This window comes from Mobula hypostoma, chromosome 1 (assembly GCF_963921235.1).
Source record: "Mobula hypostoma chromosome 1, sMobHyp1.1, whole genome shotgun sequence".
NCBI classification, from domain to species: Eukaryota; Metazoa; Chordata; class Chondrichthyes; order Myliobatiformes; family Myliobatidae; genus Mobula; species Mobula hypostoma.
In genome coordinates, this window is record NC_086097.1 from 45,974,359 (window position 1) to 45,999,562 (window position 25,204).

Consider the following 25,204-nt stretch of genomic DNA (forward strand, 5'->3'; position numbering starts at 1 on the left):
TCATCGAGAGAAATTCTGGATCACGTCTTTCCCATTCTGAATTTTGGTCTGAACAACAACTGAACCTTATGACCATGTCTACATGCTTTTATGCGTTGATTTGCTACCACATGATTAGTCGATTAGATATTTGCATGAATGAGCAGGTGTACCTAATAAAGTGGCCATTGAATGTATTTTAAAAGTGGTTATGGAAAAGATAGGGGTGGATCAATAATGAATGTCCTAAACTAAGAGAAGGCTAATATTGGGAGCACCTGCTTGCTAATAAGTCTACATATTTACTGCAATAAATGTTAAAAGGAGAAATGACTGGATTTCAAGACCAACATGTTCCTGTAAGGGTGAAAGACACGAGTTACAAGAAGAGGAAACTCCAGATATTGGGGGTTGGATAAAAAGAAAAAAAGGAAGCATATGATAGGAATAGGGAACTAATGATGGAGAAGGTCTGTCAGGAGTACAAAAAAGTGTAAAAAAAAAGTGTAAAAAAATTACTTAAAAAGGAAATTAGGAAAACAGAGGGATAATGAAAGATCACATTAGACAGCATTAAGGTAAATTCAAAGATGTTCTTTAAGTATTTTTAATTAAGGTCTGTCATGTGCCTTGTGGCTCATCAGACCAGTGCTTATGCCGGTTTCTGTGGCATGAAGCAACTGAGAGTACGAGACCCCCCCCCCACCCCGATAAGACACCAGTCTATTGCGAGGTTAACCCCCAGCATTTTTGCCGGTACCCATTCTCAGCTGGTAAGACTGCTGCCCCGGCCGATGCTCGAACCCATGACCTTCAGATCACTAGTCCAACGCCCTAACCACTTGGCCACGTGCCACACGTTCTCTAAGGATATAGACTAAAGAATAACCAGGGACAAACCAGAGTGAATAGGCAATCTACACATGGACCCAGAAGGTATAGATGAGGTCCTGAATGAAAACTTCTCATAAGTATTCACAAAGGAAGCAATCTTTGTAGTTGAGAATTCAGTGAAAAGGTGGGAAAAGTTTAGAGCAGTTTTCCATAAATAAAAAAGGGTTGGTGGGTTTAAAGGTGGATACATCCTTTAGGGCGAGATGGGATTTATCACAGGGTACTACTAAAGGCAAGAGAAGAGATTGCTGAAACTCTGATTAATGTTTTCAAACCTTCACTAGCGTCAAGTGAAGTACCACTTGACCAGACAATGTGCCTTCCTTTCCAAGAAAGACAAGAGGAAAAGGTCTGGTAACTATAAACCTGTGGGCCTAATATCAGTGATAAGGAAGGTACAGGAAAATATTCTGTGGGAGAAGGATAATGATTCCTTGGAAAGAAAGTGCCTATCAAAGACAGCCAACATGTCTGAATGACAAAGTGTATCAAAGACAGCAGGGTAGTAGATGTAATTTATCTGGATTTCAGTAAAGCCTTTGTCAAAATCCCACAAAGGAGACTGGTTCAAAAGGTTAGGGCCCTAGGAATCAATGATGTTGGCAAACTGGATCCAAAACTGGCCTGACAATAGAGAAGAGAGGATGATGGCAGATGGATGTTTTTGCAATTGAATGCCTGTGACTAGTTCATGTGGATGCGGGAGATGACATCAGTAAGTGCACATGTGACAGGAGATTGGAAGATTTGACAATAGTGTGGAAGGTATCTTAGCTGCGGAGAGATATCAATGTGTTGGTGAGATGGCACAAAAGTGGCAGATGTAATTCAATCCCAAAAAATGTGAGGTGATACATTTTGCGAATAATAATGCAGCTAGGACATACACCGTGGGTCTTAGGGGGTGCTAAGGAACATAGGGTACTTGGAGTACAGGTTTATTGCAGATGACTGTACAAGTGTATAGCATGGTTAGGATGGTATATAGGTAATTGACATACAATATTTTGGGGCATTGAATACAGAAGTAATGAGGTTATGATCCAACTTTATAAAACCTTGGTCAGACATACAGTGAATGCAGTTCTGGTCCCCAAGGTATAGAAAGGATGTGGTAATCCAAGAGAGGGTGCAGAGGAGATTCACTTGGGATGGAGCAACTTAGTTATGAGGAGAGGCTGGATAGTCTACATCTATTCTTCCTGTAGTGAAGGAGGTTAAGAGGGAATGCAATTGTGGTATATAAAGTTGAAGGTCTGCAAGAAACCTTTCCCCATATTAGAGCTAGATAAATGTAGAGAACATAATGTTAGGGCAAAGAAGAGATTTAGAGGGGATATTGGGAAGACCTTTCTCTGACAGAGATTGGTAAGCAGCTGGAATGTGGTTGAAGCACGGTGTCTAACAGCATTTAAGAGGTTTCCTGATGAACACTTGTGTCTCTTCGGCATGAAGGGCTATGGAACAAATGCTGGGCAATAGATGTGGAAGGATGAGTGAGCGAATGGGCCATATGGCCTGTTTGTATGTTGTATGACTATCATTCCAGAGTAATTTAGAGGAAGTGTCCCTGTCTGTTTTTAACCTGATGCCGAAGGATGCCGAGTCAATATTGGGGATTCCATGTTACTCCGTCATCCCTGTTGGTTACTGCTCTACCTTGATTGTCTATTATTGGTGTATCTTTAGCGATGTTTTATTGTGAAGGCAAGTGCAAAAATAATTGTTTGGAATCTTTGTCTTTAACCTATTTCACATTATTAATTTGCTGCCTCATTTTCATTCTATGCACCCGTAGAAGCTCTTCCTGTCTGTTTTTTTTTAATTCTATTTACTAGTTTAATTATTTTCCCTTGTCATCATTTGTTTAGATATTTAACTGGGTTTTTAAAAATTGCTAATTTTCTGGCCTGCCACTGATTGATAGTGCGACATTGTATGCCTTTTTCAGTTCAAAACTGCAACTGGGATACTGGTACATTCATGTAAGGATGAGGATAGTGGAAGCTTTGAGCAAGCAGAATTTAGAGTGAGGCAGGATGTGGCTTATTGAATTTCGACGAGTCAGGATTTATGTCGATAGAAGCATGGTTGATTGGAAAATAGAACTTAGACAAGCTAAACTTATAACAAAAGAATGTTGGGAGTGAGCTTGGGACAGAAGACTGCATTATTGTAGAGGTGGGTGTAAATAGCAATATAGGTGTGTTAACTTAAAATTTGAAGATTATTTTAGAATTAAATAAGATTGTATATTATTGAGTTCATCTAACTGAAATGGCCAGAGGAAAGAATAAAGTCGGGAGTAAGGTTATAGCATTTTTGGGTGTCACTGTCTTATCTGCATGAGTGCTGCTTCATTAATGACTTGATATCAGACAGGCAATCCAGTAACACAGTGATGGTTGTGAAGTTAGTGAAAGTAGCAGAGAACTGGACCTCTTGTCAGCTTGTATTATAGAAGCTGATCCTATGTGTTTCAATCACGTCAGTGCAATAACAACTGTGCGGTTGTTGGGAAAGTACAAAGATGAAACCCTTGAGTCTCTAAGTACGTAAGTGTGTGAGGGGATGGGTCTTTATTGATGATGGGACGTAACATGATCTTTGAGGATGAACTTTTTACAGGAAGTTGAAAAGAATTGAAAAAGATAATCTGGTTACCTTTGTGTAGGATTTGCCTTCAGAAAGAAAGATGTACAGTGTAGCGGTCAGCATCACGCCATCACAGTACCAGCGAACCAAGCTGCTGTCTGTAAGGAGTGTATATGTTCTCTCCATGACTGCGGGGGCTCCATTCCTCTCCCACATTTAATGTAATCAACTAACCTACAGGTAAGCAGGTTAATTTATCGCATGGGCGTAATTGGATGGTGTGGGCCCGTTGAGTGTGAAATGCCTGTTACCATGTTGTATCTCCAAATCTTAAAATCTAAATGAGATGATGTTGGGTGACCAGGTTAATCATACAGTACCTTTGCACTTTGATCTCCGGATGGCTACCCGTGCCACGTGCTAGTGAGGCCAGAAATAAGAAGATCGTACAGTTTAACCAGTGGCTAAGGAGATGGTGCAGGAAGAAGAGCTTCAGATTTTTGGATCATTGGGCTTTCTTCCAGGTTAGGTGGGACCTGTACAGAAGGGATGGTTTGCACCTGAATTGGAAAGGGAATAATATTCTATTGGGAAATATTGCTAGTTAGTCCTGCATGGGGTGGGGGGGGGGGTTAAAACTAGAGTTGCAGGGCGATGGGAACCAGACTGCCAAAACAGATAATGGAGTGAAAAGATGTTGTTAAGACTACATACAAAGTCACGAATTGGAAGGTTAAGCAAGGTGGGACTTATGTTTTAGCTGCATACATCTCAATGCAAGAAATATTGTAGGAAAGGTGGATGAGTTCAGGGCATCCAGCATGTGGAATTATGCCATTGTAGCCATTTGTGAGACTTGGCTGCAGGAGGGGCAGGATCAGCAGTTGAATGTTCTGGGATTGCATTGTTTCAGATGTGATAGAGCGGGATTGATTAAAGAGGGAGAGGTGGCATTACTAGTCAGGAAAAATGTCACGGCAGTGCTCTGTCAGGACAGACTGGAAAGCTTGTCTAGTGATGCTTTATGGGTAGAACTGAGGAATAAGAAAGGTGTGACCATGTTATTGAGATGATATTATAGACCACCCAACAGTCTGTGGGATTTAGAGGATCAAATTTGTAGAGAGATCATAGATTGTTTCAATAAACATAAGGTCATGATAGTAGGTGATTTTAACTTTGCACATATTGGCTGGGACTTCCATAGGGCTGGGTGGGAAAGAGTTTGTCTAATGTGTTCAGGAAAGTTTCCTTAATCAGTACGTAGAAGTCCCAACTGGAGAGAGTGTGATACTAGGTTACCTGTTAGGGAATGAGACATGACAGGTGTTTGTGTAGGGGTACTGTTTGCATCTAATGATCATAACGCTATTAGTTTTAAGGTAATTATGGAAAAGGATACATCTAGTCCTCGTGTTGAGATTCTAAATTGGAGAAAGGTTAATTTTGATGGTATCAGAAAGGATCTGGCAAGTGTGGATTGGGACAGGATGTTTTCTGGCAAAGAGTGTACTTGGTAAGTGGGAGGCCTTTAAAAGTGAAATTTTGGGAGTACAAAACTTGTATGTTCCTGTAAGAATAAAGAGCAAGGATAACAGGTTTAGGAACCTTAGTTGTTGAGTGATATTGAGGCCTTGGTTAAGTAAAAGAAGATGGTGTACAGCAGGTATTGGTAGGTTGGAACAAATGAGATACTTGAGTATAAGAAATGCAAGAGATAAAATTAAGTATGAGGTTGCTCTAGCAGACAAGGTGAAGGAGAATCTTAAAGGATTCCACAGATGTATTAAGCGAAAGAGACAAAATTGGTCCTCTGGAAGATGAAAGTGATAATCTATGCGTGGAGTCGAAAGAGATGGGAGAATTTGCATGGATATTTTGCATCTGTATTTACTTGGGAGATGTGAGGTAAAGCAGCAGTGAGGTCATGGATCCTATATAGGGGAGGAGTTATTTGCTGTCTTGATTTCAAAATTCAAAGTACATTTATTATCGAGGTATGTATACAGAATGCAGTTCTGAGGTTATACCATGGAACCCATTCCTAGGAAAACATCAACGACGCAATGTGTGAGAAAAGAACAAATTGCGCAAATGGCAAAAAGCAAATGATTATCAACATCAAACCAGGAGTCCAGGAACATTCTGTTTGGCTCATTTTAGTGCCACTAGCTGACTGCAGGTCGCAGAGCCCGTCTTCGCTCAAGCGCCTTAGTCCGCACCAATCTCTCCGATCAAATTGCTCAAAAACAGAAACGAGGAGTAACCAGAATCCAGAAACACAGGCACGATGAACCCCAAGGTCCCCCAAAATGAATGCACAGCCACGAGTCTCGCTGATCAATCCTTGCTGCGTGGAACCCAAGACTCCTGCACTTTCCTCCAATGGCAGCTAACAAGAGGGATAGGAAGAACGGTGAAACACAGGCAGACAGCACTGACCACCCACCTGTCCTCCACTCACACCTTTGTCGACTTCAACTATGTTTGATGCCTCAGTTAGAGAGCTGCAATGGAGTCCATCATGGTTCATGCCCCACCTCCAGACCGCACACTGCGCTCCTAACCTCAACCATCTCCCTCAGAGACGGCAAAGTACTACGTCGCCCAATCAGCCCAAAAACACACCATCAAAGTTTAAATAACAGGTTCCATTTGCATGCATCTTATTGGAATCATAATTGAACAGGGAAGTGGTTTTGCGAACTGTGTGCAGGACATTGCTGTTGGTCACGTTGTTCGCTACCGCCATCTGGTTCAGTCACTTCTAGCCAAATTACAGTGGATAAAACCCCAGGGCCTGACAAGGTGTGCCCCTGGACCCTGTGGGAGGCTGGTGCAGAAATTGCCCGGGGCCTAGCAGAGATATTTAAGACATCCTGAGCCACAGGAGGGGCGTCCGAGGATTAGAGGATAGCTAATGTTGTTCTGTAGTTTAAGAAATGTTCTTAAAAAAAAAAGCCGGGAAATTATAGGCTAGTGAGGCTGACATCAGTAATGGGAAAGTTATTGGAAGGTATTCTGAGGCACCTGAGATGTAAGTATTTGTATAGACAGGGGCTGATTAGGAATAATCAACATGGCCTTGTGTGTGGTAGATCGTGCCTAACCAATTTTATAGAGTTTTTCAAGGATGTTACCAGGAAAGTTGATGAAGGCAAGGCAGTGGATGTTTTCTGCATGGATTTTAGCAAGGCCTTGACAAGGTCCCACATGGGAGATTGGTCAAGAAGGTTCAGTCGCTTGGCATTCAGGATGAAGTAGTAAATTGGATTAGATATTGGCTTTGTGGGGGAAACCAGAGTGGTAGTTAGACAGTTGCCTCTCTGACTGGAGGACCTGTGACCAGTGGTGTGCCACAGGAATCGGTGCTGAGTCCATTGTTGTTTGATAACTATATCAGTGATCTGGATGATAATGAGGTAAACTGGATTAGCAAATTTGTGGATGACAACAAGACTGGGGGTGTAGTGGGCAGCAAGGAAGTCTATAAAATCTTGCGGAGTGATCTGGGCCGGCTGGAAAAATGGGCTGAAAAGTGGCAGATGAAATTTAATGCAGACAAGTTTGAGGTGTAAACAACAGGAATTCTGCAGATGCTGGAAATTCAAGCAACACACATCAAAGTTGCTGGTGAATGCAGCAGGCCAGGCAGCATCTGTAGGAAGAGGTGCAGTCGACGTTTCAAGCCGAGACCCTTCGTCAGGACTAACTGAAGGAAGAGTGAGTAAGGGATTTGAAAGTTGGAGGGGGAGGGGGAGATCCAAAATGATAGGAGAAGACAGGAGGGGGAGGGATGGAGCCAAGAGCTGGACAGGTGATAGACAAAAGGGGATACGAGAGGATCATGGGACAGGAGGTCCGGGAAGAAAGACAAGTGGGGGGACCCAGAGGATGGGCAAGAGGTATATTCAGAGGGACAGAGGGAGAAAAAGGAGAGTGAGAGAAAGAATGTGTGCATAAAAATAAGTAACAGATGGGGTACGAGGGGGAGGTGGGGCCTTAGTGGAAGTTAGAGAAGTCGATGTTCATGCCATCAGGTTGGAGGCTACCCAGACGGAATATAAGGTGTTGTTCCTCCAACCTGAGTGTGGCTTCATCTTTATGGTAGAGGAGGCCGTGGATAGACATGTCAGAATGGGAATGGGATGTGGAATTAAAATGTGTAAGTTTGAGGTGTTGCAGTTTGGGAGAACCGGCAGGTTAGGACTTGCATGGTGAGCGGTAGGGCACCAGGGAGTGTGGTAGAATAGAGGGAGAGAGAGAGATTGAACTTCTGAGGAAGCGAAAATGCTCCTCGCCACTTAAGACGACAAATATACTTTTTTGCCTGAACCATTTGATAATAGTTTGGACAAAATTCTTCCCTTGCAGACATAGGAGACTGCAGCTGCTGGAACCTGGAACTAAAACTGCAGCAGATCAGGTAGTATCTGTGGAGATGGTGGCTATTTTGAGTTGACACTCAGCATCAGGACTAAGTGTTTAGGAGGAAGACAGCCAGCATATAGAAGAGAGATGCAGGGGTAAGACAAGGGCAGTTGTTGATTGGTGGAACCAGATGAGACACAGATGGACTCGAGTTTGGCAGCAGCGTTGAGAGAGATTTGTTTGGTGGAAACACACAAAGGGGAAAAATGGAGCGAGATGCGTGAGAGCAGGGGGAAGATGGGGGCTGTAGCTGCTAACTGGTAGATGGACCCAAACAAGGGAGGTTTGATAGGGACATGGAACCAGGTGGGAGGAGGGGTTGTGGATAGGAAGGGTGAACAGAGGGAGAAGAACCCCAGTTGGATAGATCTGTAGGTGATGGGAAGATGGGACCAGATTAGCCGTAGGGGTAATAAATCTGGGTAATGGTGGACTGGGGCAGAGTGATAGAAAAGGTGAAGAATGGGAGAGAGACCCTGGTAGACTGGTGTGAGTCGGAAAGGAACATAGGGGAATGGGTTAAAATTGGTAGATTAAATATTCATATTATTGTATTGTAGACTACCCAATTGGAATATGGGAATTCTGGTTCATGTATAGCCTTACTGTGGCAGAGAGGACTGAGGACAGGGGAGAATGTAGGGATGGGAAGGGTGATTGAAATGACTTATAACTGGAGGCTCAGGGTTTCACTGTGGGTGGAGTGCAAGTGCTCTGCAAAATGGTCATGGAGTCAGATGGCATGAAAATAGGCCCTACAGCTCATCTGGTCTGTACTGACCAAGATGCCCATTCAAGCTAGTCCTATCTGCCAGTGATGAATAAATGCTTCTCAAATTTTCAGCCAGATACACTGGCATTTCAATGACAAACTCTGCCATCTTTGTCGGGGTTACCTGGAGAAATCGGCAGTTTCTCTAGATTCTTTTTCTATCTGCCAGTGTTTGACCCATAATCTTCTAAACCTTTCCTCTGCGTGTACCTGTCCTGTTGTCTTTTAAAGGCTATCACTGGGCACCAGGTAGTGTTTAGCATGGGCTATTACAGCTCGGGGCCTCTGGAGTTCGGGGTTCAATTGCAGCGCTGTCCCGTAAGGAGTCTCTGTACGTCCCCCCTGTGGAATGCGTGAGTTTTCTCCAGGTCCGCCAGTTTCCTCCCAACAGCCCAAAGATGTACAGGGTAGGTTAATTGGTCATTGTAAATTGCCCCGTGATTAGGTTAGGGTTAATTGGGTTTTGTCGGGATTTGCTGGGGCGGTGCAGCTCAGAGGGATGGAATGGGCTACTCCACACTGTACCGCTAAATAAATAAAAATTCTACCTGCCTTAAACAGTTCCTCTGACAGCTAATTCCAAATAGATCCCACCCTTTGTGTATGTTAAAAAAAAAAGTTGCTCCTCACATTCCTATCTAATTTTCCTCTCTTACCTTAAACCTATGCCCTCCAGTTCTTGATTTGCCAACCTTGGGGAAAAAGACTGAGTGCATTCGTTCTATCTGTGCCCCTCATGATTTTACACTCCTCTATAGATAATCCCTCAGTCTCCTATCCCGCAAGGAATAAAGTGTCAGCCTGACCAACCTCTCCCCGTTACACAGTTCCTCAAGTCCTGGTAGTATCCTTGTAAATCTTTTATGCAGTCCTTCCAGTTTAATAATATCCTTCCTATAGCAGGGCAAACAAAACTGAGCACAATACTCTAAATGCGGCCTCACTGGCACCCTGTACAACTGCAACATGACCAAATGTTGGCTCATGAAGGCCAATGTGCCAAAAACCACCTTCACCTGTGACTCTACTTTCAGTGAACCATGTAGCTGTATTCCAATGTCTTTCTGTTCTGCAGCTCTCCCCAGGGGCTTACCATTCACTGTGGAAGTCCTACTCAGATCTAACTTTCCAAAATGCAAAACTTCATGCTTAGAATTAAAATCAGATTCCAAATGATGTTTATTATCAATGGCTTATGGTGTGAAATTTCTCGTTTTGTGGCAGAAGTACAGCACAAGAAAAAAATTACAATAAATGAGATGTTGACTCCCGGGAACTTGAATCTCTGACGCTGTCCACCACTGACCATTCAATGAGGACTGACGTGTGCTCTCTTGACTTTTCCTTCCTGAATGCTACAATCCTTTTCTTGGTCTTACTGATGTTGAGTGCAAGGCGGTTGTTGCGACACCATTCAACTAGCCAGTATTTCTCGCTCCCGTATGCCTTCTTATTTAGGATTCAGCCAACAACAGTGGTGTCATCAGCAAATTTATAGATGGTGTTTGAACTATTCCTAGCCACATAGTCATGAGGGTAGAGGCAGTAGAGCAGCAGGCTGAGCATACATCCCTGAGGTGTAGTTGTGTTGTGTGTAAGTGAGGAGGAGGTGCTATTACTGATCCGCATCCTGACTGTGGTCTCCTGATAAGGAACTCGAGAATACAGTGCAAAGGGAGGTACAGAGCCCATGGTTTTGAAGTTTGTTTATTAGTACTGAATGCTGAGCTGTAATTTATGAACATCAGCCTGTCAGAGTTTTGCTGTTGTCCACATGTTACAAAGCAGAGTGGAAAGGCAGTGAAATTACTCACACCGTAGAACTGACATGGTGACAGGCAAGTTGCTGTGGGTCCGCTTCCATGATCAGAAAGGAATTAATTCTAGCCATGACCAACCTCTGTTAGAACTTCCATCACTGTAGATGCGATGCCACTGGGCAATAGTTTTTGAGGCAGCTCACCCCGCTCTCCTTGGGCACCGGTATCATTGATGCTGTGGGAACCTCCAATTGTTGCAGTGACAGGTTGAAGATGTCCTTGAATACTCCAGCCAGTTGGTACAGATCTTCAGTATCACTTATTCAAATTAAATTCTATTTGGCATTCACCAGTCAATTAATCACCTGGCCAAGATCACCCTGTAATTTTTGATTACCTTCTTCATTGTCACCCATCTATTTTAATGTCTTCTGTAAACTTCCTAACCATACTAATTGTACATTCTTATCTAAATCATTGACATAGATGACAAACAATAATGGGCCCAGCAGCAAACTCTCTTACACACCACAAGTCACTGGCCAATAGTCGAAGAAACAATCTTCGACCATCATCCTCTGCTTTCTACCATTACACAAAATCCGTATCCAATGAGTCAGCTCTCCCTGTATTCAATGTGATCTAACCTTCCAGGCAGCCTACTATGTGGAAGCTAATCAAAGGCCTCACTGAAGTCCATTAAATCATATCTACATCCTCCCACTGTCTCCAAACTCGGGGGTAGCCATGGTCACTTGCATGGGCCCCAGCTATGCCTGCCTCTTCTTTGGCTACGTAGAATAGTCCATGTTCAAAGTTTTCCCCAGTTATATTCCCCAACTCTTCCTCCGCTACATTGATGATCACATTGGTGCTGATTTATACACCTACGCTGAGCTTGTCAATTTTATCAACTTTACCTCTAACTTCCACCCTGCCCTTAAATTCACATGGTCCAACTCTAACACTTCTCCCTCTCCTTCCTTGTTCTCTGTCCCCATCTTTAGAGACAAATAATCAACTGACATCTTTTATAACCCTACTGATACCCTGGTTATCTTGACTATACTTCTTCCCACCCTATCTTCTGTAAAAACACTATTCCCTTTTTTCAGTTTCTTCACCTTCACTGCATCTGTTCCGAGGATGTGGCTTTCCATTCCAGGACATTAGAGAAATCCTCCTCCTATAAAGAATGGGGTTTCCCTGCCCTGCATCTCCTCCATTTCCCATAATGTATATCCGCTCATCCCATCTTCCTGCCTCATTCCCATTCCAATGTGTCGGTCCGTGGCCTGCTCTTGTGCTAAGATGAGGCCCCCTCAGGGTAGAGGAGCAACACCTATTTCTGTCTGTCTACCCTCCAATCAGATAGCATGAATATTGATTTCTTCTTCCTTTAAACAAGATCCCCCCTTCCTTTATTCCCCATTTTGACCTTTTATGTACTTCCTCTTGCCTGCCTAGAACTTCCCCCGGGTCCCTTCCTTTTCTCCAAAGGTCCACTCTTCTCTCCAATCATTCCTCTCCAACTCTTGACCTTGTCCACCCACATGGCTTCACCTATCACTTTCCAGCGAGCCTCCTTTCCTTCACTCTACCTTGTTGTCCTGGCATCTCCCCTTTCCTTCTCTGTCTTAAAGGAGGGTTTTGGCCCAAAACGTCAACTGTTTATTAATTTCCATAGATGCTGCCTGACTTGCAGAGTTCCTCCAGCATTTTGTGTGTGTGTTGCTTTGGATTTCGGGCATCTGCAGACTTTCTCATGTTTATGATCTACTGCCCTACCCTCATGAACTTTCATAATCAGTTCATCAAAAAACTTACTCGTTTGTCCGTGGCTAACAATGATGTAAATATCTCAGCCAGGTCTCCCACAATTTCTTCTCTACCCTCCCACAGTGTTCTTGGATAAAGCTGGACAGTCCCTGAAGATTTATTTACCTTTATACCTTTTGCATCCTCTTCTGTTATGTAGAGTATTCCCAAGATAATTCCACCCACTTTTATTAGTTACGAAGTCTTCATTTCTTTTCACAGTAAAAAGAGAAGAAATATTTATTAAGGATCTTGCTCATATCCTACAACTCCATACAAGGTTGTCCCTTTGAGGGACCCTATTCTCTCTCTGGTTACTCTTTTACCCTAATATCCTTAAATCTCTTTGGATTTTCCTTGCTCTTCTCTGCCAAAGTTATCTCATGGCTGAATTTCCCCTTCCCCACTTCCTTCTTGAGTGTACTTCTGCACCCCTATAATCAAAGTCCAAAATGTTCAAAGTAAATTTATTAACAAAGTACATATACAACACCATACACAACACTGCGATTCAATTTCTTGTGGGCATTCTCAGTAAACGTAAGAAACACAATAGAATCAAAGAAAGACAGCCCCCAACAGGATGGACAATCAATGTGTAAAAGATAACAAACAAAATGAAAAACAAACAAACAGATCCTGCTGAAGGGTCTCAGCTCGAAACGTCGACCATCCTCCTTTCCATAGATGCTGCCTGGCCTGCTGAGTTCCTCCAGCATTTTGTGTGTTTTACTTGGATTTTCAGCACCGGCAGATTTTCTTGTTTGTGACAAAATAATAAATACTTCTTTGGGGATTAGCTGCCTGCACCTGAGTCATGCCTCCTGTTTCTTGGCCAGGGCACCAATAACCCTTGCCATCCAGGGTTCCCTACTCCCACCAGTCTTGTGCTTCATGCTAACAGGAACATGCAGAGTCCCACCCTCAAACCTATCACACACAGAGTGGTGAATCTGTGGAATTCTCTGCCACAGGAAACAGTTGAGGCCAGTTCATTGGCTATATTTAAGAGGGAGTTAGATATGGCCCTTGTGGCTAAAGGGATCAGGGGTGTGGAGAGAAAGCAGATACAGGGTTCTGAGTTGGATGATCAGCCATGATCATACTGAATGGTGGTGCAGGCTCGAAGGGCCGAATGGCCTACTCCTGCACCTATTTTCTACGTTTCTATAGCTCTTCCTGCATTCACTATTCCCCACTGAAAAGCAAAGGCATTTCTGGTGCCATTGAACAGTCTACTGCTGCCTTCTCATGAGCAGTCCATCCTCCCCCGTTTCCCCCCATCCTCCCCCGTTTCCCCCCATCCTCCCCCGTTTCCCCCCATCCTCCCCCGTTTCCCCATCCTCCCCCGTTTCCCCCATCCTCCCCGTCTCCCCACATCCTCCCCGACACCCCACCATCCTTCCCCGTCACCCACCATCCTCCCCCGTCACCCACCATCCTCCCCCCGTTTCCCCCCATCCTCCCCAGTCACCATCCCCCATACATTTCCAAAACAATATACTGAGTTTCGAGGGGAATAGCCACAAGGTAATCTTGCACTGTTTGCTTCCTCCCCTTTTTCTTTCCTATTGGTCACCAGCCATTTGCTGCCGTACCTTTGATGTGACTACCTTGCTAAAGTGCTGAGTGATATAGTCGTCTAATCTACGCTTAGTGACCATGTAGAAGAGACCATACTGTAAGCACTAAATGCAATAGTTTATGTTGGAGGAGGTGCAAGTGAATCTTTGCCTCATCTAGGCCCTTTAGTATTAGACCAACAATTCTTAGATACAGTAGGATAGATAAAGTATTTGTCTATGTTCCTCAGAATCTTAATAACTTCAAGGAGACGACTTTATTAACTTCAATCTTTTAGGATATATTCCAGTGAGAATAATTCTAGTCTTTCCTTCTAAATAAAGCTTTCCTGGTGATTCTCTTCTGCACTCTTTCTAAAGCTGCCACACCCTTCCTGTAGTGTGGTGACTAGCAACATTCTATTTTAAGGTTTATTTTTGACTTATTTTTAATTTTGTCCCCTCAATTCTTCTTTTGCTCATCTTCCTCCACTTTTATTTTACCTCATATTTGTTTTGTCTATTTTTTTTCTATGTTTTTGCACCACATGGGAACATGTGAGGTCATGCACTTCAGTAAGGGGACAAGAGAAATCAAAAGGCATATTATCCTCTAAATCAGGGGTTCCCAGCCTTTTAAATGCCATGGACCACTACCATCTGACAAAGTTATTTCCCATGGTAGGGGAGTCTAGGACAAGAGGGCATGACTTCAGCATTGAAGGACATCCATTTAGAACAGAGATGCGGAGCAATTACTTTAGTCAGAGGGTGGTAAATCTGTAGAATTAGTTGCCACGAGCGCTGTGGGGGCCAAGTCATTGGGTGCATTTAAGGCAGAGACAGATAGGTTCTTGATTAGCCAGGGCATCAAAGGGTATGGGGAGAAGTCAGGGGAGTTGGGATGACTGGAAGAATTGGATCAGCCCATGATTGAATGGTGGAGCAGACTCGACGGGCCAAATGGCCTACTTCTGCTCCTATATCTTATGGCATAATGGTCTTATTTACCAGGGGATCTGTGGGAATGCCTGCTTTAAATGGAGAAAGGGTGCGAATGAGTGAAGTTCATAGGGATTTGGATGTTTTGGTGCATGAATAATTAAAAGTTAGCATGCAGAGCCAGCAAGTAGTTAAGTAGGCAAATAGCATGTTGGCCTTTATTACAAAGGGGTTGGAATTTAAGAATAGGAAGGCTTAATGACAGTTATACATGGCGTTGGAAAATGCCATACCTGGAATATTATCACAGTTTTGGCCCCCTTACCGAAAAAGTCATGTAGCACTTGGGACAATCGAGAGGAGGCTCATAAGGCTAATTCCCAGTATAAAAGGGTTGTTCTATCACGAAAATATAAACAGTTTGCACCTGTATTCTTTGGAGTTTAGAAAAATGAGAGGTGACCTTAATCAAACACACACTAAGGCGGCGTGACAGTGTAGATGTTGAAAAGTTTTCACTAGTAGGAGAGTAACAAAGAAGGTTCTTAACTGGAAGAAGGCCAAATTTGAAGAAATGAGAAAGGATCTAAAAAGCGTGGATTGGGACAGGTTGTTCTCTGGCATGGATGTGATCGGTAGGTGGGAAGCCTTCAAAGCAGAAATTTTGAGAGTGCAGAATTTGTATGTTCCTGTCAGGATTAAAGGCAAGGTGAATAGGAATAAGGAACCTTGGTTCTCGAGGGATATTGCAACTCTGATAAAGAAGAAGAGGGAGTTGTATGACGTGTATAGGAAGCAGGGAGTAAATAAGGTGCTTGAGGAGTATAAGAAGTGCAAGAAAATACTTAAGAAAGAAATCAGGACATGAGGTTGCCTTGGTAGTCAAAGTGAAGGATAATCCAAAGAGCTTTTACAGGTATATTAAGAGCAAAAGGATTGTAAGGGATAAAATTGGTCCTCTTGAAGATCAGAGTGGTCGGCTATGTGCGGAACCAAAGGAAATGGGGGAGATCTTAAATAGGTTTTTTGCGTCTGTGTTTACTAAGGAAACTGGCATGAAGTCTATGGAATTAAGGGAAACAAGTAGTGAGATCATGGAAATTGTACAGATCGAAAAGGAGGAGGTCCTTGCTGTCTTGAGGAAAATTAAAGTGGATAAATCCCCGGGACCTGACAGGGTGTTCCCTCGGACCTTGAAGGAGACTAGTGTTGAAATTGCAGGGCTGAAATATTTAAAATGTCACTGTCTACAGGTGAGGTACCGGAGGATTGGAGAGTGGCTCATGTTGTTCCGTTGTTTGAAAAAGGATCGAAAAGTAATCCGGGAAATTATAGGCCAGTAAATTTAACGTCGGTAGTAGGTAAGTTATTGGAGGGAGTACTAAGAGACAGAATCTACAAGCATTTGGATAGACTGGGACTTATTAGGGAGAGTCAACGTGGCTTTGTGCGTGGTAGGTCAAGTTTGACCAATCTGCTGGAGTTTTTCGAGGAGGTTACCAGGAAAGTGGATGAAGGGAAGGCAGTGGATATTGTCTACATGGACTTCAGTAAAGCCTTTGACAAGGTCCCGCATGGGAGATTAGTTAGGAAAATTCAATCGCTAGGTATACGTGGAGAGGTGGTAAATTGGTTAGACATTGGCTCGATGGAAGAAGCCAGAGAGTGGTGGTAGAGAATTGCTTCTCTGAGTGGAGGCCTGTGACTAGTGGTATGCCACAGGGATCAGTGCTGGGTCCATTGTTATTTGTCATCTATATCAATTATCTGGATGATAATGTGGTAAATTGGATCAGCAAGTTTGCTGATGATACAAAGATTGGAGGTGTAGTAGATAGTGAGGAAGGTTTTCAGAGCCTGCAGAGGGACTTGGACCAGCTGGAAAAATGGGCTAAAAAATGGCAGATGGAGTCTAATACTGACAAGTGTGAGGTATTGCACGTTGGAAGGACAAACCAACGTAGAACATACAGGGTTAATGGTAAGGCACTGAGGAGTGCAGTGGAACAGAGGGATCTGGGAATACAGACACAAAATTCCCTAAAAGTGGTGTCACAGGTAGATAGGGTCATAAAGAGAGCTTTTGGTACATTGGCCTTTATTAATCAAAGTATTGAGTATAAGAGCTGGAATGTTATGATGAGGTTGTATAAGGCATTGGTGAGGCTGAATCTGGAGTATTGTGTTCAGTTTTGGTCACCAAATTACAGGAAGGATATAAATAAGGTTGAAAGAGTGCAGAGAAGGTTTACAACGATGTTCCCGAGACTTGAGAAACTCAGTTACAGAGGAAGGTTGAATAGGTTGGGACTTTATTCCCTGGAGCGTAGAAGAATGAGGGGAGATTTGATAGAGGTATATAAAATTATGATGGGTATAGATAGAGTGAATGCAAATAGGCTTTTTCCACTGAGGCAAGGGGAGAGAAAAACCAGAGGACATGGGTTTAGGGTGAGGGGGGAAAAGTTTAAAGGGAACATTAGGGGCGGCTTCTTCACACAGAGAGTGGTGGGAGTATGGAATGAGCTGCCAGACAAGGTGGTAAATGCGGGTTCTTTTTTTAACATTTAAGAATAAATTGGATAGATACATGGATGGGAGGTGTATGGAGGGATATGGTCTGTATGCAGGTTAGTGGGACTAGGCAGAAAATGGTTCGGCACAGCCAAGAAGGGCCAAAAGGCCTGTTTCTGTGCTGTGGTTTCTATGGTTTCTATGGAAAGGAACACGCTTGGTGGCAACTTTATTAGTATTTCCTCTACCAAACAAAGTGGTCACTGAGTGGATGCTTTTCTGTTGCGGTAGCCCATCCACTTTAAGGTTCGCCAGGTTATGCGTTAGGAGATGCTCTTCTGCACACCACTGTTGTAATGCGTTAAGACAGTAACTCAAGTAACTAACAAGAGAAAATCTGCAGATGCTGGAAATCCAAGCAACATACACAAAATACTGGAGGAACTCAGCAGGCCAGGTAGCAACTGGGTCCTGCCAAAGGGTCTCAGCCTGAAACATTGACTGTACTCTTTCCCATAGAGTACAGTCTGGCCTGCTGAGTTCCATCAGAGTTTATGTGAGTAACTCAAATAACTGTTGCCTTCCTGATAGCATATATCAGCTATTGTTGAATGAAATCTTGAAGCAGGCTTGAAGAGCCAGGTACCCTCCTCTGGTTTCTAGCATTGTTGGGCATTTCTGCAGAGACTGATTGTAAAGGACAGCCTGTTAGCATCTGCTTCCTGTGGTAGTTTGCCCAAATAGTCATTATGTGCAAGCACCAAGCAAGCAAATAAGTTTATTGATAGCAGTGGATAGATGTTGCAACCAGGCCCTTTCTGTACTTGGATACTGACACGTGTTGTAATTTAGAGTAAAGATTCTCCTAACTGCAAATCTCACCCTTCCCCATTCCACTGGACACTTTCTGAATCCCCTAGCGTCAGTTTAGTTTTGTACACTATCTGCAATTAGCACAAGAATTTACATTTATATATCAATTGCAATGCAGAAAATATGTTCCAAGCTTTTTGGGAAGTGTACGAGGAGGAATAATTCAAAGCAGGCTTAAGGAGACAAAAATTTTGGCAGGACTTAAAATAGAGAGGGAGGTGAAGAGCTCGTAGGCTTAAGCAAGAATTTCAGAGTATGCTGATATGGCATTGTTCCCAATTGTGCCCGAAGGAAGCGACTTTCACAAAAGGTCACCAGTGAAGAAGCAACATTTATCAAGGGTGGAAGTTGCAAAAGGATGGAGAGAGATGGAATGCAGTGATAGTACACTGGTGTGATAGATAGGGAAGGGATGATTTATAAAAACACCAGTAAGAACACTGTGTGAAGGTGAAGAGGTTGGGGACTTGTAATGACGTGGCATTATCAACTTATCCCTTGCTGAAAACCATCCATACCAGTCTAATGTAGAACATTCTTGAATGTTCCAATGCCTTCATCTGATTACTTTGCCTGGATCAGAGTCTGAAGATTAAAGATTAAAGGGGAGTTGCTGTAAACGCAAGCAAGTAAGTGGCAATAATAATAATAATAATAACAACAGGTATAACGATGTCCTGAAGCTACTTGACCTTTCTTCAGTTGTATTGAAAGTAAGTCAACCAGACATGTTAACTCTGTTTCTGACTACACGCATACTGCCTTAACTTGAATACTTCCAGCAACTGCAGTATTTTGCACTTGGGCAGTTTAAATTCTAGTTCTCACGCTGAACAAACTCTAATGATGTCACCGTATTTTTATTTGGAATGAAAAATGGAGCTCCTTATTCTAATTTGAGGGAGGCTCGTTTTGAGTTAGTGTAGTCAAATAGCATCCCAATGGTGGCATTTGCACGATTTAATTGGCCTGATGTCGTCACACAATGCAAACCAACTCAATTCCAGTGAAGTCGCCCCATCAGTACAAATTGCTTTTTGAATTGCTTGACATGATGTCAGCACCAGTGTGTTTTTTTTCCCTTTTTAACAGCCCACGATTTCTCAATTTAACTGGAGCAGCATTAATCAAATGTTAAATACTTTAAGGCCATATTTGGCAATTACGATGCGTCTCCCCACACAATAGTATCAATGTCTAACAGGCAGAAGCAATGGGGCCGTCCACGTAAACGCCACATTCTGTAGCGTTTCTATCTCTTTAAAGCACATCGCAGGCTGATCAAAGAGCTGTTGATCACTGTACGCTGGGTGTAATATTGTTTATAGAGTAGGGGATTTCCACAGCCAGAGGAAGTGATATTGACTTAAGGGGCTTTCCAGCCAGAACAGTCAGTCATCGCAGCGAGTGGATCGGCGTTAACACCAGCGGCAGAAAAATGGGGAATTTTAACATTGTGTAATTGGCCCTTTTTTTTTGTACAAGACTTTCAAAATGGCAGCAATGAATCAGAGGTACTTTTCGCTGATATTTTTACCAGAAGAAGCAGTTTTCCGGTTGGCTTCCCCGCAAGATTGACACTTTCGGCTCCGGGAGTGAAGGCTGCAAGGGGGCAAGGACTATAGGGGCCGGCCCAGACCACGCTCGGATGAAGAGCACCATTCGGGGTCAGTAACTCACCCGGGGAAGCAGGAGTGGGGAGGGAGGTGGGGGGGTGGTGAAAGGCGAAGGGGATGATACAAACCAGACCTTACCGTTGTGTCCGAGCCCCTCCAGCCTTTTCAGATAGGCATTCGTGCTAGGAGGCTCCTGGGTCCTGCAGTTCGGGGAGGCGGACTCGCAGCCTCCCTGTATGTAATTCAAAAAAGAGCTCTCGTCCATATCGTGGTGCTGTCGCCGGGACTCCTGCTCTGAACCGGTCAGGCGTTCCACGCTCGTTTCATTCACGGGGCCGGCCCTACTGGGACGTTTGAAGACTCAGTTCGACTTAGTTGCAGGAATATAACCCCCCCAGGTGGACTACATACGGAGATTTTTCAGGAGCTCAGTTGTAGTAGCTGTGCCACTCCTCCCAGAACAAGGGTATTAATGCTGTTGGGTCTAAGGATTTAAACCCTTGAAAGCTCCGTGACCGAGTGGTGAATGAAGGTGGCTCAACTTTTCGTGTAGAGGTGGTAGGGAGCAGGGAAGCTGAATTGGTGCCGAGGATATTCTGGATATTTTTTTTTGCTGCTGTTGCCATGTCTGCTCCTGTTGCCATTCTGTGAGGTGGCTGCGAGCGGTTTGTTTAAAAAAAAATTGTTCATTGTGCTTGCAATCGTGTCAAAGGCTTCCCCCCCTCCCCCCGCTATCAGGGGCCTTGATACTCTTATCAGGGGAATGATGCCGAACATCAGACCTTTGCACATGTTTGAGTTTGCGAACTATTTAATTAGCGGGATGTAAATGTGTGCCCCTCTTTTAGGAGAGTCAATGGTAGAGATCACAAAGGAGAGTGGGGAGAAAAAACTTTACAGGAAGTCAATTTCTTTCGAGTAGGTGGAATCTGCTCATCTTTTGACTTGGAAACGAGGATATAGTAGGATTCATTCTTTTTACCTCCCAAGTTCCCAAACCTTTTGAAATGAAAAAAAATATCATTGCATTCAGTGGAGGAGACCCCTGGTGCAAAAAAGAAATGACAAACACACTAAAAAGAAAAAAAGTATAGTTATCGGTATTCCCTGTTCCCTCCAAGTTATTCCTCTTTACTGTTCTGTATTTGCTAAAGACATTTTGGTTGGGGATGTGGCCAATTTCACATTGTAAAACATTATTTACATGCAGACAAAAATACCACATGATGGAAATCTGAATAAAGGCAGGTTAGTCAGCTTTGAGGAGAATACAGAGATTATTGTTTTAACAAAAGGACTGTACATGACAACATTAATCCCTCTTCTGGACCAGGTGTTTCTATGAGCCACAGATTTCCAGAACTTCCAGCTGCTCTAGGCTTTCAATACTAACTGGGTAAACTAATATTGAAAATATGTGGAAAAACTAAGAATAGCTGTGGGTACTTCCTTTCTCAATTATACTTGAAGCTTTTCCTTTCCTCTTGGAACAATATCTAATAGACCTAATGTTGTCTGTAAATTGACTTTGTACCGCACCTGAAATGCAAATGGGGGGGGGGAGGTGTAAATGCTTGAACTGACATTTAATTTAAAAGCTTTTTTTTTTGTTTTAAATATCTTTACATTCAAAGTATGCTTTCTTCTGAGTGTGAACACAAATATTGTGATGAACTTTTCATACCTGACTCAATTCCTTTCATTGACTTGTGGATATGTGAACAAGGCATGGCAGTGGCAGGATATGTGAATCCAAATATGCAAAAATTTTCCCTGTGAGCTGCCTCCTTCAAGGACTGCACTGACACATTACACTCCGTACAGTATTTGTTTATGTTGAGGAGAAGCATGTGACAAGTGGTCTTAGGAAAATCCCTGAACTAGGCTGAAGAAAGAATGATGGAGCTGCTTATCTGTTGGTGCTTGTTAAAGCAGCTGGTAGTAGGAGAGAGCAGGCACAGTTAGCAATTGGCTTTTGAGAACCTGAACTTCACAGCCTTGGCAGATCTTGAGGACCATGGTCATAGTTGCGTTGACCTATATTTGTGTTTGAGTGTGAAGATATGTATAATTAAATGAGTAACAGCATGCAGTGAGGACTAAAAGCTGAGGAATGTTTTGAACTGAAAGTTTTAGTGTGAAAATAAAAGTAATTATTGTTTTCTAAATGGGGGGGGGGGGTAGTTCATTTGTTTTCTTAGCTTTATTTTTTCCTGGCTCTTCCTTATTGAAATTAGTGATCTTCACAAATACAAATAACCCTCTTCAATAACACTGCACCGTTCAGCAAGAATATTCCTTGGTCGTAGTTTCGACTGTTTGGTTCTTGTCATGTTGAGTTATTGTTATGGGCACAAGTAGAGTGAGGTATGAATACCATGGAAAATGTTTCAGTGGCATCACAGGTATGTAGGTACAGACAACACACAGAATATAGATAAATTGTAGATTGTACAAGACACTGAAGAGAGAAAAGGCTGTGCAAAAACAAGACGTGAGTGCAAAAATAAAATGGAACACTATGGTCTATAGTGTTCCATTGCTCTGGTAGAGTTAGGACTCTGCAAGTCAGTTCAGAAGGCTGATGATTGTCAGAAAGTAGCTATTGCTGAAACTGTGGTGTGGTACAAAAGGTCTTTCAACACTTGTGTCATGGAGGTCCACTCCCTATTTAGCATCTTTGCTGATCTTAGATCTGATTAGGAGCACGAACAGGTTAAAACAAAGGTAGGGATCTGTTGCCATTTAGTTTGTGGAAAACAATACAGTATAGGCTTCATTTTAAGTGACTCAAAGTAGAAATAAAACTTTATGATTGGCATTAAATAGAATTGTTATATATAATAAGTTTCCAAGTAATTTTTAAAGATTTTACAGTTTGACATTTTATCTTAATATCTTGCATTTGAAGATGTTGCATTGTCACTGAAGGTACCTACCCCAGTGTTGCTGATAGTCCAACCGAAGTACCTGTGAATACTAATGCTCACTGGACACTGTTGTCAAATCCTGTGAATCTTGTTAGTGAGGAGATATGTAAAATGCTGCTTGAAACCAACGAACTCCAACCAGTTTTCACCAATCAATGATAGTTGTCATTTATTCTTTGACCTCGAGTTTCTGGCATTGCCATGAACAAAGAAAATGATATTGATGAAACTCCTTTTAAAACCACAGGGAAGCCCAAAGTACTTTAGTGGCAAAGAATTAGTTTTTACATAACTGTAATCCAGGTCTCCTAATACAATGGAATGATGACCTGATGATCTGCTAAATGACATTGGTTCAAAGATGAGTTTAAAAATAGACAAGGTTCTCTGGTGTATGGCTGAGGTGTTACAAAGACTATGTTTACTCATCTTCAGGAGGAGAATGGGCCTTGGTTCAACATTTCACAAGAAAGACATCTCTCCTTCATAAGTAGCACACACAAAATGCTGGAGGAACTCAGCAAGCCAGGCAGCATCTATGGAAAAGAGTACAGTCGATGTTTTGGGCTGAGATCCTTCATCAGGACTGGAGAAATAAAGATGAGGGTTCAGATTAAGAAGGTGGGGGAGGGAAGGAAGAAACATAAGGTGATAAGGTGAAATCTGGAGTGAGGGGGGAAGGGTTGAAGTAAAGAGCTGGGAAGTTGGTGAAAGAGATACAGGGCTGGAGAAGGGGGAATGTGATAGAGGATAGAAGCCCATGGAAGAAAGAAAAGAGGGAGCAGCACCAGAGGGAGGTGATGGGCAGGTAAGGAGATAAGGTGAGGGAGGGGAATGGTGAAGGAGAGGGGCATTATCTAATTTCTGGTAATGCTCCCCCTCTCCTTCACCATTCCCCATTCCCATTTCCCTCTCACCGTATCTCTTTACCTGCCCATCCCCTCCCACTTTTCTTTCTTCTGTGGCCTTCTGTCTTTTCCTATCAGATTTCCCCTTCTCTAGCCCTGTATCTTTCACCAATCAACTTCCCAACTTTTTACTTCACCCCCCTCCCAGTTTCACCTATCACCTTGTGTTTCTTCTTCCCCTCTTCCCCAGCCCCTCCACCTTCTAACTTTGACTCATCTTTGTATCTCCTGTCCTGATGAAAGGTCTCAGCCGAAAACATCAACTATACTCTTTTCCATAGATGCTGCCTGACCTGCTGAGTTCTTCCGGTATTTTGTGTGTGTTGCTGGGATTTTCCAGCCCCTGCTATGTTGAGCTCAATGCTGAATGGCAACTCCTATGACATTGCTGGTGCCAAACTCCATTAGTCTCTGCTGTTCCTTTGGACTGGTTAGCTGCATGGAGAGAGGGAGCTTGCTACATGGGCAACAGCTTGCTCTCAACACTGTACTGGCCTGCGTCTCACATCGGCAGCTGGATGCATGGTTGACCCCAACCAATGGAGGGCCCTGGGATACACCATCTGGAGCCAGCTGTTTATTTACACGTGTAATTCTGAGCCCAAGTTCTAGTTTTACTCTGATCATGGTTGCAGGAATCCAAGAAAATTACTTTGAGAAGTACAGGAGCTTGGGAGCAGAGGGGAAAAAATACTGCAATAAATTTGTTCTTAATTATAATGCAGGATCCTTGGTGGAATGTGTATGTCTGTGGATTCTGGAGCATGGTCAGGATGTGATACTTTTCCATATTAGTAAGTAAAGCTTTTCTAAGTTTAGCTGATCAGAAATTGAGTTGAGATGGTAGAAAAGCGCATGTGGAACTTTAACCCGATGTGAGTCATTAGCTTCAGGTGAGACCATTCACAGGAAATAAACACTCAGTAACATCATTTCAGAAGCACTTCAGATATTCAGTTTGAACAAAAAAGCTGAGAGTCGTCGGATGTACAGTATAATTTGCCATTTAATCATTGCTTTCCATTCCTTCCTTTCCGTGCTCTTTTCTGTTTGTCATTCAGTAAAGTATAATAATACTGGAAAACACTTGAAGCCTAAAAATATTTTTTACTATGACGTACAGCATTTTCATATTGATACAGACCTTAAAAACAATTTTACAAGGTGCTTTTTTAAAAAAAAAAGTCAGCTCTCCCCTTGTGCATTAGTAGGACTAATGTCTGTTGGAAATGTGGGTGATGATTACTGGTGTAGCACAGTAGCGTAGTGGTTAGCACAGCACTTTACAGTACAGGTGACCTGGATTCAGTTCCCACCGCTGCTTGAACGTTCTCCCTGTGACCATGTGGATTTCCTCTGAGTGCTCTGGTTTCCTCCCACAGTCTAAGGATGTATTGGTTTAGGTTAATTGGTCATTGTAAAATGTCCCGTGATTAGGCTAGGGTTAAATCGGGGTACTGCTGGGTAGTGTGTCTTGAAGGTCTGAAAGGGCCCACTCCGTGCTGAATCTCAGTATAAAAAAAAGGGTATATATTTTCCAAAAATAATATTTTTAAACTAATCTACAGGTGGGATGACAAATGAGTGACTTTAGGTTAGTGGCTTTCAGA

At 43.0% G+C, this 25,204-nt stretch overlaps 2 protein-coding genes across 12 annotated transcripts in view; one reads left to right on the forward strand and one right to left on the reverse strand.

The window, feature by feature from the left end:
• The window catches only part of LOC134346246 (uncharacterized), a 45,939-nt gene extending 25,541 nt beyond the window's left edge, over window positions 1–20,398 (reverse strand). For 3 of the 8 annotated variants that reach the window (XR_010017886.1, XR_010017887.1, XM_063047573.1), the window contains exons 1-2: window positions 19,895–20,398; window positions 12,376–12,461 (exon numbers count right to left, since the gene is read on the reverse strand). The gene's annotated coding sequence lies outside the window, so the exon portion shown is untranslated. Of the gene's footprint in view, window positions 1–12,375; window positions 13,488–18,658; window positions 18,726–19,894 lie in introns of those variants that run through there. The other 5 variants (XR_010017891.1, XM_063047607.1, XM_063047580.1 and 2 more) reach the window with 3 other exon arrangements.
• Window positions 17,113–25,204, forward strand: part of traf3 (TNF receptor-associated factor 3) — an 83,007-nt gene continuing 74,915 nt past the window's right edge. The window contains exon 1 of one of the 4 annotated variants that reach the window (XM_063047536.1): window positions 17,113–18,769. The gene's annotated coding sequence lies outside the window, so the exon portion shown is untranslated. Of the gene's footprint in view, window positions 18,770–19,039; window positions 19,808–24,359; window positions 24,389–25,204 lie in introns of those variants that run through there. The other 3 variants (XM_063047524.1, XM_063047528.1, XM_063047548.1) reach the window with 3 other exon arrangements.